This window comes from Ranitomeya imitator, chromosome 5 (assembly GCF_032444005.1).
Source record: "Ranitomeya imitator isolate aRanImi1 chromosome 5, aRanImi1.pri, whole genome shotgun sequence".
NCBI lineage: Eukaryota > Metazoa > Chordata > Amphibia > Anura > Dendrobatidae > Ranitomeya > Ranitomeya imitator.
In genome coordinates, this window is record NC_091286.1 from 184,669,406 (window position 1) to 184,687,650 (window position 18,245).

The 18,245-nt window shown below is 42.7% G+C and overlaps 1 protein-coding gene across 3 annotated transcripts in view; it reads right to left on the reverse strand.

The window, feature by feature from the left end:
• Positions 1–18,245, reverse strand: part of TIAM2 (TIAM Rac1 associated GEF 2) — an 810,124-nt gene that overhangs the window by 266,600 nt on the left and 525,279 nt on the right. The window contains exon 12 of one of the 3 annotated variants that reach the window (XM_069769404.1): positions 838–922. The exons of the other annotated variants lie outside the window; for them this stretch is intronic. The gene's annotated coding sequence lies outside the window, so the exon portion shown is untranslated. The remainder of the gene's footprint in view (positions 1–837; positions 923–18,245) is intronic. 3 annotated transcript variants of the gene reach the window in all.

Below are 18,245 nucleotides of genomic sequence, written 5' to 3' on the forward strand. Positions count from 1 at the left end.
TTGTTGGCATTGCCTAGAACTGTGTTCTCCGACTTCACGCCTCAAGAGCTACTCAAGAGGACATGTTTTGAGGATTTCCTTAGTATTGCATCACCTGCACAGGCAAAGCTCCATCACCTGGGCAATCATAAGGAAATCCTGAAAACATGACCTGTTGCAGGCTCTTGAAGACTGGAGTTGGGGAACACTGCCCTAGAGGAAACAAATGGTATAAAATAAGGAAGTAACTTGTATCTACAGGGGCAATCCCCCCAGTGTTGTCGCTCAGGAGATCAAGCCCAGTCTCCGCTTACTTTTTTCAATAATTAATGATGTGTTGTACCTCTGCAGTCAATCAGTGGCCATTCTAGTGATGCTGACAAGAATGTCACATGACCACTGAAACTACTGCTTGGCTGTGAGGGTCACATGTCCATAGATAGCAAGTCCTTGCTATAGGAAGTAAGCAGAGACAGAAAGAGCTCACCAGATGGGGACTAAATGTTTGAGTATATGTTACTTTTTTACATCTGTATGGAGACATAACTAAATTCTAACCCGACCTCAGAAATACTTGCTACCTAATATGACTTTGGGGTTGGCAAAAATTGGTAGATTGATTGCCTAGTGGAGGTTGACTCTAACATGGCATTCCATGCATATGGTTAGCTCTGGACACCTGCATGTAGGGATATATATTAGGTCTGATATTGTGCATTAACATCTAGACATTGTCTGGTATAAACGTGTCTTGGCTTCATGCATCAATTGGTACAGACAAGAGAATACAATGTTGGTTTAAACTTGTAAAGAAGTATTGTACAGTGTGCAAAACCAATTTAGATTCCTTGCACTCACCAGAGCAGTAAGAAAATGTAAGGAGGAAAAAGAACCAGGAAAGATGTAGAAGAAAGGAGTCAGCACTACACACGGCTATGATAAACTTTCAAGCACAAAAACAAAAGACAGAAAAAAAGAAAATGTTTAAATCAAACAGTTACTGCTACATTGAGTACAGATGCAACACAGACACAGTCGCTGACTGATAACAATAACAATTCTTTGGCTGGGTAGTTGCTTTCTTCTTTTTGGCTGTGCGATTTCTGGTAAGCATACACCGAGAAGAGCCTAGGAATTCACTAGACATAGATAGCAGACACAATAGGTCACTGCACAGGCTTACTGAACAAGATGTAGTAAATGAGACACAGTTATCGAAATATGGCTATCCATGTAGTCATACAAGAAAAGTAAAAGGTAGAGATACACGTCAAAGTGAATTTTACTTCATGCCATAATAATCAAAGGGGCTACATTCAACCAACAGTTATTCGGCATTTGGTTTTGGTTTAAGTAATGTTAGGGTATGTGCACACGCTGCGGATTCCATTGCGGAATTTTCCGCAGCGGATTTGATGAAATCCGCACTGCAAAAATACTGCGGATTTATCGCTGTTTTTTGTGCGGTTTCCACTGCGGTTTTAGACACCTGCGGATTTTTAATATGGAGCAGGTGCCAAACCGCTGCGGATTCCGCACAAAGAATTGACATGCTGCGGAAAATAAACCGCAGCATTTCCGCGCGTTTTTTTCCGTAACATGTGCACAGCGGTTTTTGTTTTCCATAGGTTAACATTGTACTGTACACCGCATGGAAAACTGCTGCGGATGCACAGCGTCAAAAACGCTGCGGATCCGCAGCAAAAACCGCAACGTGTGCACATAGCCTAATAGTGAAACATTAAAAATAACTTCAATACTTGACATATTCTATTCCAAAGTACCACGAATAGTTTAACTAGAATGCAAACCTGGAAAATTCATATGTGACTTCACTTAAGGGGAAGCGGTCAGGTCAATTTACCACCCTAAACCACCACCATGCTGTAGGAGGAGACCTGATATCAAACATACTCATGTCTTTTCAGAAGCAGCAGAGGTAATACATTTTCAAAATCCTGGACACTGTATGCCCATAACCTATAAACTGTCAAGTGGATGTTCCTGCTGTAGAGAAGAGTCATGCTGTTATGCGTCCAACCCTTTTGCTCCAGATTTGTTTGACAAAACCTGGCTGATATAGTCACAATCAGGCTCCTCAACATCAAGTGCCAGGTGATAAAATATACTTGGTGTTTATTATCATCCACCTGGCTACTGTACTCACAAGCAGGCTCTAGGAGATACCGCCCATGTGCAAGTTAGACACTTTACACCTTGCTACACTGCACATACACAGGGAACACAATGTGATGACTCATGTGCAGCATTTTAAAGGGCCTAGTGGTGACTACAGCAACAAAATTATTCAACAACAATATCCATGCCGGTACAATTGCCCGTGGATAGTAAGTGATGTAGGTAGAAAAAATAAAAAATACATTTTTATTACAATAATTTTAAACCCTAAACAATAAACAAGGCTAAAAAAACCTCCATGGAGAGGGACAAGTTACACAGACACTTTCGGGAAATGCCTGTTGGAACGCAGTGGAGCACACTGCGATCACATGATAGACATACCCGGAAGTCAAGGGGAATCTGACCCAGCGCATGCGCACTTAGGAGGCGGGGAACTAATATAATAACAAGATAACTGGCAATAATATAACTAGTGTGGCAGCCATACCAGCGGAATAGTATATAGTAAAAAGTGCTTATTTAAACAGATGTACTATAAAGTGCACAAACGACGGGTGCCCGTAGTGAAAATACATTATTTATTAATAAATATATAATTCATCATTAATACATTATAAACATTAAAATTGGTGAAAAATAAATAAATATAAGATACCAAACTAAATATGTCTGTGATAACATATACATATATGTAAATAAGTCCCTATAAATGTGTACATAAATATGAGTTAATTGCCAAGTAATAAATAACAAATAACAAAAATGTGACCGAATTATTATAAACAGTACATAAATATATAATATATAATACATCACATAAACAAGACAATAATATATGATCAAAAGAAAATAATCATAAATAAATATATACATCAATTAATAATAATTAGTGAAATGTAATAAACAATACTCCTGTAAGGGAAGGGAGGGGAAGGGGGAATGGTTAAAAGGGGGTGAAAGAGCAAAAATTATCTAATATTGAATGTATACAGGCTAAATTCAAATATAAATTATCAAATGTGCATATGGACTATACTGGTGATCCCCATTCACCCATATTTGCTTCTTCGTCTTCGTCATCCAATGGTGGCCTCAAAAGAAAATTGCGCTGTTATCGCCACTTGTTACAGGAATAATAAATATGTTAACATTCCTCATTGCCAAATATTTTTCATCCTATGTTCACAATCTCTCATCACGGACATTTCTGCAAAGGATAAAAATAAGTTAAAAACTCGTAAAAATAGCCATTATTAATTATCATTTAGGCTATGTGCACAAGTTCAGGATTTTTTGCAGAAAATTCCTGAGAAAAATCTGAAATTTTCTGCAAGGAATCTGCATGCGTTTTTGGTGCGTTTTTGATGCGTTTTTTTCCGGACATTTCCCAATGCATTTTATAGCGGGAAAACCGCAAAAAACTTGCAAAATTAATGAAAATGCTGCGTTTTTTACCACGATGCGTTTTTTTCGCGGAAAAAAATGCATCATGTGCATAAAACATGTGGAATTCATTCAAAATGATGGGATGCATATTGTATGCTGTTTTTTTTGCGGTTTTATAGCGAAAAATCAGCAACGTGTGCACACAGCCTTAAAAAGGAACCCCTAACCTACAATAGGAAAAAGACCAATGAAAAACAACCAATTATACTACAAAAAGGCATTAAAACCCAAATTTTCGTTAAGGCCTTGTGGTGTAAGCGTACCAAGGCGGGAAATCCATCTGCTCTCGTACTGAGCCAAAACTTTGCCTAAATCACCCCCTCTGATATGATACCGAGGTCAACCTGATCTATCCCCCGAATGACCAACCCTCGTGGATTACATTTATGATGGACTTTGAAATGGCGGGGTACGGTTTTAAGGGTAGACATGCAGCGCCCCAGAGTCCTGGTCGTTGCAGTAATGTTGTTCTTCCACCAGGGGGAGTGATGTTACGTCTGAAGGCAATGAAGGAGATCTTCTGTCCAGTTATCACAACCACAAAACAGACTTCACACTCCAGTCCGCCAGGGGGAGCCATGCATCTATCTATTAGGGCACTCCTCACACTTAGGTAAAACTGGTGGGTTGGTTAGGAAGTGAGACAGAAGCTGACTGGAGGGAGTAGGAAATAGTCAGTGAGTCCCGACCGAGTTTGGCAGAGGCTGGTTGGAGTGGGTTCCAGCCAGCTCCAGACTGCGGCCTGCGGAAGACAAGGGTACACGGAGCTGCGCCTGAATCCCATGCGGCAGCATCCCAAGAAAGAGACATTGAAAGGAATTGTGTTGCAGTGAGTGAGAAACGAAGTCATAGCAACAGGAGAGGAACATCAGAGGGAGACCAGCTAGAAGCAGGCTGCCTCCTTCTGAAGCGCAGTACCGGTAGCCAGAACACCGAGGGAGTGAGGATCTCTATGCCGTTACTTCAGAGGCTGACAGGACAGTTGATTCCATGCTGACTGCCTGACCATATACCCAGGAGTCAGGGTGGCAACTTGTGGTGGCCGGGGCCTATCTAGGGTCCCTATAAAAAGCCTCAGGCCACCAGTCATACGGGTTTATCCTATCCATCAGGGGGACAGAGAGAAGAGACTTAACATCTACAATAGTTGTGAGGACCTTACCGAGTTGCTCAGTAGGGAGGTACTACAACTCCCAGGCGCTAGAGGAAGGCTATTGAATTCCACCTGGATAAGGGGGCTCTGAATTTGCCTTCAGACCGGCCAGACTCTGCCTACCCTGTGGTCCCTACCCTGGACTGTGGATGCTGAAGCCTTCAGTAAAGGTAAAGAGACTGTGTCCTCGTTATTCACTGAGCCTTACATCATCCACCATCCACCATCTACACTCTGGGTAGCCCTGGGGATATACTTCACCTGTGGGAAGGTATACCATCTAACTGCCATAACATCAACCCAGCGGTCCTAAGCAGCGTCGGTCACCCTGACCGAATACCACAGGTGGCGTCACAAACATTATCCCTTTAAAGACCTTTTCCCCACAACATTAACGGACCTCCTTAGGGCCATGGACCGGATCAGCCACCGTGATATCCCCACTGAGAACCAAAGGGGCCCAGATCCGAGTACCCCACTGCCCTTGGGGGGGCGCTGCAGAGACATCTTCGACTATTACTGCTTTTTCAATGTCCCTCACATGTTCTCTCACCCTTATTTTGAGTTCTCGAGTGGTGAGGCCGATGTAAATCAAATCACATGGGCATTTGGCATAGTAAATGACTCCTTGTGAGGTACATATAAGATGTTTTCTGATTCCATAATTTTTTGATCCATTCCAATTAGTAAAAGAAGATGATTTACATAAGTTTGAGCATGCTTTGCAAAAGCCACAGGGGAAAAGCCCATCTTGCAATATCTTCTTCTTGGTACTCCATTTTGGGTCGTAGTGGCTATGGACTAATATGTCCTTGAGGTTCTGACCACATTTAGCTACCATCAATGGGGCTGCAGGAATTACTTCCTATAGGATAGGATCTGATTTCAAGTTGTCCCAATTTTTTTTTAAATATTTCTGAGTTCATCCCACTGATTATAGAAATTTGAAATGAATCGCACTGGTTCCACGGAGTCAGCGTGATACTATTACTAGCCCTCTTATAACTCCGTCTGACTGATTTTTTACTATACTCTCTATTAGAAAATTTCCATGCCAGATCAACCGCCTGATCTTCAAACGTCTCCTGTTGGGAACAAATTCTTAGAACCCGAAGGAATTGACCAATTGGGATTCCTCTAATGGTAGATGGGGGATGAGATGAAGAATAATGCAATAGAGAATTGGTGGAGGTCGGTTTCCTATAAAGGTATGTTGTTAATGTTCCGTCGTCTAGGACCCCGATTTTTAGGTCCAGGAAATCCAAGTTCCTTCCATATTTGTAAGTTAGACGGATGTTAAGGGAATTGTCATTAAGTTTATCCATGAGACTATGAAGTTCATCGATTGTCCCTTCCCACACAAACCAAATGTCATCGATATAACGCATCCATCCCGGAACTTTGTCCATTTCAGGGATGGTGCCTTCCCGGAAAATGTCTCTCTCCCAGGCCCCCATAAACAGGTTGGCATACGAAGGGGCACATTCTTCTTTAAAGAAGTGTCACGCTGACACCATGGAACCAGTGCGATTCATTTCAAATTTCAATAATCAGTGGGATGAACTCAGAAATATTTAAAAAAAAATTGGGACATCTTGAAATCGGATCCTATCCTACGTGAAGTAATTCCTGCAGCCCCATTGATGGTAGCTAAATGTGGTCAGAACATCAAGGACATATTAGTCCATAGCCACTATGACCCAAAACGGAGTACCAAGAAGAAGATATTGCAAGATGGGCTTTTCCCCTGTGGCTTTTGCAAAGCATGCTCAAACTTATGTAAATCATCTTCTTTTACTAATTGGAATGGATCAAAAATTATGGAATCAGAAAACATCTTACAGGTACCTCATGAGGAGTCATTTACTATGCCAAATGCCCGTGTGATTTGAAAAAGCAGTAATAGTCGAAGATGTCTCTACCCTTAAAACCCCACCCCGCCATTTCAAAGTCCATCATAAATGTAATCCACGAGGGTTGGTCATTCGGGGGATAGATCAGGTTGACCTCAGTATTAGAGGGGGTGATTTAGGCAAAGGTTTGAGTCAGTACGAGAGCAGATGGATTTTCCGCCCGCCTTGGTACGCTTACACCACAAGGCCTTAACAAAAATTTGGGTTTTAATGCCTTTTTGTAGTATAATAGGTTGTTTTTCATTGGTCTTTTTTCGTAATGTAAGTTAGGGGTTCATTTTTAAAAGATAATTAATAATGGCTATTTTTACAGGTTTTTACTTATTTTTATCCTTTGCAGAAATGTCCGTGATGAGAGATTGTGAATATATAATGCAAAATATTTGGCAATGAGGAACGTTAACATATTTATTATTCCTGTAACAAGTGGCGATAACAACACAATTTTCTTTTGAGGCCACCAGTTGGATGACGAAGACAAAGAAGCAAATATGGGTGAATGGGGATCACCAGTATAGTCCATATGCACATTGGATAATTTATATTTAAATTTAGCCTGTATACATTCAATATTAGATAACTTTTGCGCTTCCACCCCCTTTTAACCCTTCCCCTCCCTTCCCTTACAGGAGTATTGTTTAGTACATTTCACTAATTATTATTAATTGATGTATATATTTATTTATGATTATTTTCTTTTCATCATATATTATTGATTGTCTTGTTTATGTGATGTATTATATATTATATATTTATGTACTGTTTATAATAATTCGATCACATATTTGTTATTTATTACTTGGCAATTAACTCATATTTATGTACACATTTATAGGGACTTATTTACATATATGTATATGTTATCACAGACATATTTAGTTTGGCATCTTATATTTATTTATTTTTCACCAATTTTAATGTTGATAATCTATTAATGATGGATTATATATTTATTAATAAATAATGTATTTTCACTATGGGCACTCCCTCGTTTGTGCACGTTATAGTACATCTGTTTAAATAAGCACCTTTTACACTTAGTTGATCTACAGTTAGGGCCAGAAATATTTGGACAGTGACAATTTTCGCGAGTTGGGCTCTGCATGCCACCACATTGGATTTGAAATGAAACCTCTACAACAGAATTCAAGTGCAGATTGTAACGTTTAATTTGAAGGGTTGAACAAAAATATCTGATAGAAAATGTAGGAATTGTACACATTTCTTTACAAACACTCCACATTTTAGGAGGTCAAAAGTAATTGGACAAATAAACATAACCCAAACAAAATATTTTTATTTTCAATATTTTGTTGCAAATCCTTTGGAGGCAATCACTGCCTTAAGTCTGGAACCCATGGACATCACCAAACGCTGGGTTTCCTCCTTCTTAATGCTTTGCCAGGCCTTTACAGCCGCAGCCTTCAGGTCTTGCTTGTTTGTGGGTCTTTCCGTCTTAAGTCTGGATTTGAGCAAGTGAAATGCATGCTCAATTGGGTTTAGATCTGGAGTTTGACTTGGCCATTGCAGAATGTTCCACTTTTTGGCACTCATGAACTCCTGGGTAGCTTTGGATGTATGCTTGGGGTCATTGTCCATCTGTACTATGAAGCGCCGTCCAATCAACTTTGCAGCATTTGGCTGAATCTGGGCTGAAAGTATATCCCGGTACACTTCAGAATTCATCCGGCTACTCTTGTCTGCTCTTATGTCATCAATAAACACAAGTGACCCAGTGCCATTGAAAGCCATGCATGCCCATGCCATCACGTTGCCTCCACCATGTTTTACAGAGGATGTGGTGTGCCTTGGATCATGTGCCGTTCCCTATCTTCTCCAAACTTTTTTCTTCCCATCATTCTGGTACAGGTTGATCTTTGTCTCATCTGTCCATAGAATACTTTTCCAGAACTGAGCTGGCTTCTTGAGGTGTTTTTCTGCAAATTTAACTCTGGCCTGTCTATTTTTGGTATTGATGAATGGTTTGCATCTAGATGTGAACCCTTTGTATTTACTGTCATGGAGTCTTCTCTTTACTGTTGACTTAGAGACAGATACACCTACTTCACTGAGAGTGTTCTGGACTTCAGTTGATGTTGTGAACGGGTTCTTCTTCACCAAATTAAGTATGCGGCGATCATCCACCACTGTTGTCATCCGTGGACGCCCAGGCCTTTTAGAGTTCCCAAGCTCACCAGTCAATTCCTTTTTTCTCAGAATGTACCCAACTGTTGATTGTGCTACTCCAAGCATGTCTGCTATCTCTCTGATGGATTTTTTCTTTTTTTTCAGCCTCAGGATGTTCTGCTTCACCTCAATTGAGAGTTCCTTTGACCGCATGTTGTCTGCTCACAGCAACAGCTTCCAAATGCAAAACCACACACCTGGAATCCACCCCTGACCTTTTAACTACTTAATTGATTACAGGTTAACGAGGGAGACACCTTCAGAGTTAATTGCAGCCCTTAGAGTCCATTGTCCAATTACTTTTGGTCCCTTGAAAAAGAGGACGCTATGCATTACAGAGCTATGATTCCTAAACCCTTTCTCCGATTTGGATGTGGAAACTATCATATTGCAGCTGGGAGTGTGCACTTTCAGCCCATATTATATATATAATTGTATTTCTGAACATGTTTTTGTAAACAGCTAAAATAACAAAACTTGTGTCACTGTCCAAATATTTCTGGCCCTAACTGTATATACTATTCCGCTGGTATGGCTGCCACACTAGATATATTATTGCCGTTTATCTTGTTATTATATTAGTTCCCCGCCTCCTAAGTGCGCATGCGCTGGGTCAGATTCCCCTTGACTTCCGGGTATGTCTATCATGTGATCGCAGTGCGCTCCACTGCGTTCCAACAGGCATTTCCCGGAAGTCGCATTTTCTTCATCGATGGGGATGATAGGTCCTGGCGCATGTGCCATTATATTCGGAGGCACCTCCTATCACAATCATGCACGGCCTATTTATGCAGCGTCGGCATCCCTCACCGCACACGCCCCCGAAACAAGCAAGCAGCGCAAAGGCGCCCGTCGGGTGGGTGGGAAGGACACTAGACACAGGACACTATCTGGCGGTAAGCTCCTTGACTATATAAGACTCACATTATCGGTACTAGCACTTGCTACATTGTATTATTTGCACATTTCCTTTCATTACATGCAATAATGACGGCCTTTCATTGTTAAATTGTATATCGGTATATGGGGATAGGATATCGGCCCTTAATATATAGAGGATTTGGAAGACAGAATTCAAATATCTACTATATAAAGCTGAATGTGTGTATGTGTGTGTGTGTGTGTGTATGTGTGTGTGTGTGTATGTGTGTATGTCCGGGATTGGCATCTGCACCGTCGCAGCTACAGCCACAAAATTTTGCACAGTCACACGTCTGGACCCCGAGAGCGTCATAGGCTATATTGTGAGGCGAAATTTTAACCCCGCGCATTCCAATTCACCAAACAATTTTGCCCCTATCTACATAATGGGGAAAAAAGTGAAAGGAAAAGTGTTGGAAGCGTCGCAGCTACAGCAACAAAATTTTGCACAGTCACACGTCTAGACCCTGAGAGCGTCATAGGCTACGTTGTGAGGTGAAATTTTAACCCCGCGCTTTCCAGTTCACCAAACAATTTTGCCCCTATCTACATAATGGGGAAAAAAGTGAAAGGAAAAGTGTTGGAGGCGTCGCAGCTACAGAAACAAAATTTTGCACAGTCACACATCTGGACCCTGAGAGAGTCATAGGCTACGTTGTGAGGTGAAATTTTAACCCCGCGCGTTCCAATTCACCAAACAATTTTGCCCCTATTTACATAATGGGGAAAAAGTGAAAGGAAAAGTGTTGGAGGCAAATTGACAGCTGCCAGATGTGAACAAGGGGTACTTAAAGAATGAGAGCGATGGCGCAAAAGAGTATATACCGATCAGTTGCTAAGGTGGGGCCCCGACATGGGATACTCACCACACACGGGGATATGAACACACACACAAAATGCGCCACACACTACCACGTGCTTGAACACATATACCACCCTCAGCACACATTTCACCACACATACACCAACCTCGCCACATAAAAGTCGAAACACAAAAGTCGCCGCTCAAAACTCGCCACGCGCAAAAACTAGGCTCACGCAAAACTCGCCACAAGTGCAAAAAGTGGAGGTGAAAATGAAAAGGTGTGAGTGCAAAATGAGAGGAGTGAGGGAAAATAGTGTAGTGATCGGAAAATGACAGATGTGAGGTCGAAATGACAAGTGTTAGGGGGGAATGAGAGGAGTGAGGGAGAAAATGAGAGGTGTGAGGGAGAAAATGAGAGATGTGAGGGGGAAAATGAGAGGCGTGATGGGAAAATAAGAGAAGTGAGGTGCTATAACTAACCACAGATATTTACTATGCCCAGGCAACGCCGGGCTCTTCAGCTAGTATTAATATATCTTCCTGTTCTCTTTATGGCTTATTAACTATTTGCTACATGCTACCCCCTGAATTTTATAAAAAAATATATAGCAGGAGTAATTATTGTCTGCCAGCTGATACACATTATTTACAGTCCACCATTTTACTGTGTCTGTGTAACTTGTCCCTCCCCATTGAGGCTTTTTTAGCCCTGTTTATTGTCTAGGTTTTAAAATTATTGTAATAAAAATGTATTTTTTAATTTTTCTGCCTACATCACTTACTATCCACGGGCAATTGTACCGGTATGGATATTGTTGTTGAATTCTATGAGAGTGTTTATTGGGCAAACCACTTCCCTATGGACATTTAGTATTAAAGCAACAAAATTATGTCAATCAAGACTGTACAGATTCCTTTGTACAAAGGGAATTTCCACTTGACTCTTCACAGGTCACTGACATACTGTCACAACAAGGGTCTACTAAATTAAACCTATGCGCCGCTACCTTATACTCTACTAGTGTCACGGTTTCATAGCAAACTGTGGCTTAGGGATGCTATGAGTGATGGCTCAGTCACCCTATGGAATCTGGAGGTTGCTGGACAGTCTGTTTTGATAGTGACAGTCCAGTCATACAATCTGTTCCTGGTGAGTGCTGGGCTGTGAACATTTTCATTGACTGCCCTGCTGCTCAATCTGGTGTAGTCTGTAGGCGTTTCCCCAGGTGCCTCCTATCATTAACCATTTTCTAGGTATTTAGTTGGCTAGCTGCTATTAGTCAGTGTCTGTTGTAGATTTGCTTTAGCTTGGAGTGTGTGCTTGCTCTGTGTCTGACTTCTGATTCTGTTTATGATCTTTGATCTTCTGTGACAATTCTCGTGGATTTTCCCTTCTGCTTCTGATGCTCTCTTACTTCAGGTATCTGACCCCAAACTTGGTCTCTGACTATCCTTTTGTTGTGATCACTAGTTTTGATGTACCCTTCAGGTACTTGACCTCGGACTGCTTTCTGACCACACCTTTGACTTACCCCTCTGTATTATGAGCACTCCTGGTATCTGATCTCGGACCTCCTGACTACACTTTCCACAGAATGCTCGTGAATAGTGACCCAGCATCCCAACTAGCATGTGCAGTACAGCAAAGTATACTGTAATAAAGTCTGACATAGTATACCATACTGATCTGTGTGCATTCAAGGGCTGGTTCAAGGCAAGGACACCCAAGACTAGAGGGGCTCTTTTGTATGGGAGTTGGAAGTTTCGCCCCCAGCAGTTCGCCCCCAGCATTTCGCCCCCAGCAGTTCGCCCCCAGCAGTTCGCCCCCAGGTACACTTCGCCCCCGAACATTTCGCCCCCAGCATTTCGCCCCCAGTATGTTTCGCCGCCGCACATTTCGCCCCCAGCAGTTCGCCCCCGGATGTTTCGCCCACGGATGTTTCGCCCCCGGATGTTTCGCCCCCAGCAGTTCGCCCCCGGATGTTTCGCCCCCAGCAGTTCGCCCCCGGATGTTTCGCCCCCGGATGTTTCGCACCCAGCAGTTCGCCCCCGGATGTTTCGCCCCCAGCAGTTCGCCCCCGGATGTTTCGCACCCAGCAGTTCGCCCCCGGATGTTTCGCCCCCAGCAGTTCACCCCCGGATGTTTCGCCCCCAGCAGTTCGCCCCCGGATGTTTCGCCCCCGGATGTTTCGCCCCCAGCAGTTCGCCCCCGGATGTTTCACCCCCAGCAGTTCGCCCCCGGATGTTTCGCCCCCGGATGTTTCGCCACCAGCAGTTCGCCCCCGGATGTTTTGCCCCCGGATGTTTCGCGCCCAGCAGTTTGCCCCCGGATGTTTCACACCCAGCTTTTTGCCCCCCAGATGTTTTGGCCCCAAATTAGGCAGGGAATTTTGGCCTTGTGTTTTAGCCCTAAGACCTCTTTCACAGTAGCCACTTTCCCAAGTGCTAAGCACTGGAAAATCGCTAAGAAGATTGCCAATTTTTAATATACTAGATGGTGGCCCGATTCTAACGTATTGGGTATTCTAGAAGGCGCAGCCACGTGGTATGTTGCACAGGTTATGTAGTATATTGGACAGTCCACGTAGTACATTGCACAGGCCATGTAGTATATTGGACAGCCGAAGTAGTATTTTGGACAGCGCACGTAAATTGCACAGTCCACGTTGTAAATTGCACAGCACATGTAGTATATTGGCCAGCCGACATAGTATTTTGCACTTGTCACGTAGTATATTGCACTGCCCATGTAGTCTAGGAATGTGGGCACTATATTCGTGTTAAAAAAAAAAAATAATAAAGATATACTCATCTCAGCCACGGGCCCTGAAGTCCTCGCGCCTCTCTGCAGTGCTGGCAGTGGCTTCCGGTCTGAGCATAGGACCTGCGATGATGTTGCGGTCACATGACCGTGACATCATCGCAGGTCCTGGACGCATAGCATCGTTTGGACCGGAAGGCACGGCGTGCACTGGAGAGAGGCGCGGAGGACAGCGCAACATCGGAGCGGGTGAGAATAACTTTTTTTAAATTTTTTTTATTTTTAACATTACATCTTTTCACTATTGATGCTGCATAGGCACGATCAATAGTGAAAAGTTGGTCACACAGGGTTAATAGCAGCATTAACGGAGTGCGGTACACCGCGGTCCATTAACGCTGGCATTAACCCTGTGTGAGCGGTCAGCGGTGAGTGCAGGGCAGTGAAGCAGCGGCTATTTTTCTGGCAGCCTGTGACCTTCGCTGATTGGTCGTGGCAATGGTCGTGGGCGTTTTGCCATGACCAATCAGCGACTTGACAGACAGACAGACGCCGCGACAAATGAATATACGAATAAAACATTACAGACAGAAAGACGAAAGTGACCCTTAGACAGTTATATAGTAAACTAGCTGAAGAGCCCGGCGTTGCCTGGGCATAGTAAATATCTGTGGTTAGTTATAGCACCTCACTTCTCTTATTTTCCCATCACGCCTCTCATTTTCCCCCTCACATCTCTCATTTTCTCCCTCACACCTCTCATTTTCTCCCTCACTCCTCTCATTCCCCCCTAACACTTGTCATTTCGACCTCACATCTGTCATTTTCCGATCACTACACTATTTTCCCTCACTCCTCTCATTTTGCACTCACACCTTTTCATTTTCACCTCACACCTCTCATTTTCACCTCAGTATATACATGTTTGTCATCTCCCTTATATATAGTATACACCTGTATGTCATCTCCTGTATATAGTATATACCTGTATGTCATCTCCCCTGTATATACTATATACCTGCTGTGTGTCATCTCCCCTGTATATAGTATATACCTGTATGTCATCTCCTTCTATATATAGTATATACCTTTATGTCATCTCCTCCTATATATAGTATATACGTGTATGTCATCTCCTCCTATATATAGTATATACCTGTATGTCATCTCCTTCTATATATAGTATATACCTGTATGTCATCTCCTCCTGTATATAGTATATACCTGTGTCATCTCCCCTGTATATAGTATATATCTGTGTGTCATCTCCTCCTGTATATAGTATATACCTGTATGTCATCTTCTATATATAGCGTATACCTGTATGTCATCTCCTCCTGTGTATAGTATATACCTGTAGGTAATCTGCTCCTCTATATAGTATATACCTGTGTGTCATCTCCTCCTGTATATAGTATATACCTGTATGTCATCTCCTGTATATAGTATGTACCTGTATGTCATCTCCTCCTCTATATAGTATATACCTGTGTCATCTCTCCTGTATATAGTATATATCTGTGTGTCATCTCCCCTGTATATAGTATATACCTGTGTGATCTCCTGTATTAGACCTCGTTAACACGTTATTTGCTCAGTATTTTTACCTCAGTATTTGTAAGATAAATTGGCAGCCTGATAAATCCCCAGCCAACAGGAAGCCCTCCCCCTGGCAGTATATATTAGCTCACACATACACATAATAGACAGGTCATGTCATGCTGCTGTATTTCCTATATGGTACATTTGTTGCTCTTGTAGTTTGTCTGCTTATTAATCAGATTTTTATTTTTGAAGGATAATACCAGACTTGTGTGTGTTTTAGGGCGAGTTTCGTTTGTCAAGTTGTGTGTGTTGAGTTGTGTGTGGCAACATGCGTGTAGCAACTTTTTGTGTGTCGAGTTGCATGTGACAGGTTAGTGTAGCAAGTTGTGTGCAGCAAGTTTTGCGCATGGCGAGTTTTGCGCGTGGTGAGTTTTATGTCTGGTGCCTTTTGAGTATGTGCAAGTTTTGTGTGAGGCAACTTTTGCATGTGTTGCAACTTTTGTGCATGTGGCAATTTTTCCGCGTGTGCAAGTTTTGCGTGTGGCGAGTTTTCCATGAGGTGAGTTTTGCACTTGTGGCGAGTTTTGCGTGAGCCTAGTTTTTGCATGTGGCGAGTTTTGCGCGTGGCGAGTTTTGAGCGGCGACTTTTGTGTTTCGACTTTTATGTGGCGAGGTTGGTGTATGTGTGGTGAAATGTGTGCTGAGGGTGGTATATGTGTTCAAGCACGTGGTAGTGTGTGGCGCATTTTGTGTGTGTGTTCATATCCCCGTGTGTGGTGAGTATCCCATGTCGGGGCCCCACCTTAGCAACTGATCGGTATATACTCTTTTGCGCCATCGCTCTCATTCTTTAAGTCCCCCTTGTTCACATCTGGCAGCTGTCAATTTGCCTCCAACACTTTTCCTTTCACTTTTTCCCCATTATGTAGATAGGGGCAAAATTGTTTGGTGAATTGGAACGCGCGGGGTTAAAATTTCACCTCACAACGTAGCCTATGACTCTCTCAGGGTCCAGATGTGTGACTGTGCAAAATTTTGTTTCTGTAGCTGCGACGCCTCCAACACTTTTCCTTTCACTTTTTTCCCCATTATGTAGATAGGGGCAAAATTGTTTGGTGAACTGGAAAGCGCGGGGTTAAAATTTCACCTCACAACGTAGCCTATGACGCCCTCTGGGTCCAGACGTGTGACTGTGCAAAATTTTGTGGCTGTAGCTGCGACGCTTCCAACACTTTTCCTTTCACTTTTTTCCCCATTATGTAGATAGGAGCAAAATTGTTTGGTGAATTGGAACGTGCGGGGTTAAAATTTCGCCTCACAATATAGCCTATGACGCTCTCGGGGTCCAGACGTGTGACTGTGCAAAATTTTGTGGCTGTAGCTGCGACGGTGCAGATGCCAATCCCGGACATACACACATACACACACACACACACACACACACATACACACATTCAGCTTTATATAGTAGATAAGTCAATGGCTGGAAAAGCGAGGTGTTGTTTCGGCCAGCTCTTTTTATTTTATTACAGGAGCTATTTTTGAGCACTTAGCATTCATCAATAGCCTGTATCTTATGGGTCATTACCGAGAGCGCTCACAAAAGCGCTCTGAAAAATGCCAGTAAAGCACGTGCTTTAGAGTTCTAAAACAGTGGCAGCATAAGGGTGCTTTTATACTTCCGCTACATATGCACTACAGGCCGCCCGTTCGCTTCTGTGATGCCGCATTCCACTAACCTGCAGTGGAACGAAAAGAAGAAAAAGCTCTTCTTTTTATTCTGACACTGATAGCGGAATGCGGCATTATGAAAGCTAACGGGCGGCTGCAGATCGCGGAACTGAGCCGTTCACTTCTATGGGCAATGCGAGCGGAATGCCAGCATTCCGCCAGCATTGCCCTGGGGTCAGCTGGATGTCAGATCCAGAGCGGATTGACCTCTGGCGGCCACAAACACAAGTGTGAAACCACTCTAAAATGACAGTGAGCAAGAGGCCTAAAATCTAAACAATTTTGAACTTTTACCTGACCCAGCACTGACCTGCTTTGTTGCAAGTTTTGTTGCAGATGTAACAAGTAGCAGGTCACATGTCCTGCAAGTTACATTAGACTAGCTTTTATTCCACCTGTACATCAGAATATAGCAGTGTCTGAAATCTCCACAAAGAGAGAAGTGTACTGCCACAAAAAATCAGTCAGCTTCCACAGCAATTCACTTTCTACAGCTATGAGTTCAGTTCTGTCCAAACGTGGAAGGAGGAAGTTGGTCCATGAGAAACACATTTACTTATTTTCCAAACGAACGGCTGATGATGCCCATTCCATCTGGGTATGTGAAAAACGGTCGACTTGCAAGGGACGTGTTTGGACCAATGAAGAATCTGGCGAAGTTGTGAAAGTAGTCAATCTTCTCAGTCACGCAGCACAAGCTGCAAGACCTAAAGCAATCCGACTTGTTAATGAGGCAGTCACCAGGGCAAGGACAACACAGGAGACACCACAACAGATTCTCACAGACATCGTTTCAGGAGCCCATTCTAATGTTGCAGCACTTCTCCCAAGGAAAGCATCACTGAAGAGGACAATACGATTAGCAAGGCAACTTGGCAATATCCCAAGGTTACCTCAAACCCTTGATCAACTTGTTATCCCCCTGGAGTTCCAGGAGATCAGTATTGATGGTGTCCAGCAGCAGTTCCTTCTGCATGACTCTGGTAAGCTACTTAACCATTTAACATTGTATTAAAACAATTCCATTATGCATAATTATTGCAAAGTTTATTTTGCACAAATGTGAAAAATGATAGACTGTAAGGTGCTGATATAAAATACTATGTGATTTTTGCCTTCAAGGGAAACTTTGAGGGTAATATAATGCAGTGAGGCCTACTGATTCCAACTAGTGTTGGCCGATCACTGGAAAGATAGGATAAGATTGGAATTAATTCTCCAGAGATATATATATATATATATATATATATATATATATATATATATATATATATATGCACCCCTTGTAAGTAAAAAATGAGGGCACTCACCAGTCTTCGGTAAAGTTACTTCTTTATTAACAACGACAACTCCAGATAAAAGTCATGGCCGGGGGAGAGGGAGCCAAAGCTCGTGTGAGCAGGGAAGGATGACGGCCGTTTCGCGCTATGCCTGCGCTTCTACGGGTCGATTTGTGCTCAGGACAGACAGCGGATATAGTGCACCGGCCAGACACACCCCGCCACCAAATCCCTCCCACAAACCATAGAAATACAAAAAGCACATATTAAAAACAAAAGTTAAAAACAATACATGGCTTATGGAGTACATATATGACATGGAACACAAATCGCTACTGAAGAGATGTCAGCAAATGCTATACCAAATTATCGCTCTATGACC